This window comes from Anarrhichthys ocellatus, unplaced genomic scaffold (genome assembly GCF_004355925.1).
Source record: "Anarrhichthys ocellatus isolate YVR2014 unplaced genomic scaffold, GSC_Weel_1.0 scaffold5108, whole genome shotgun sequence".
NCBI classification, from domain to species: Eukaryota; Metazoa; Chordata; class Actinopteri; order Perciformes; family Anarhichadidae; genus Anarrhichthys; species Anarrhichthys ocellatus.
In genome coordinates, this window is record NW_022285082.1 from 1 (window position 1) to 247 (window position 247).

Genomic DNA, 247 nt, shown 5'->3' on the forward strand with positions numbered 1-247 from the left:
AGATATCACCATGAAACTTCACCACTTCATCACTCACATTAAGAAGACTCTACAGGTGAACACATGAACTCATAGATATCACCATGAAACTTCACCACTTCATCACTCACATTAAGAAGACTCTACAGGTCAATAGAGTCACAACATGAACTCATAGATATCACCATCAAACTTCACTACTTCATCACTCACATTAAGAAGACTCTACAGGTGAATACATGAACTCATAGATATCACCATGAAACTT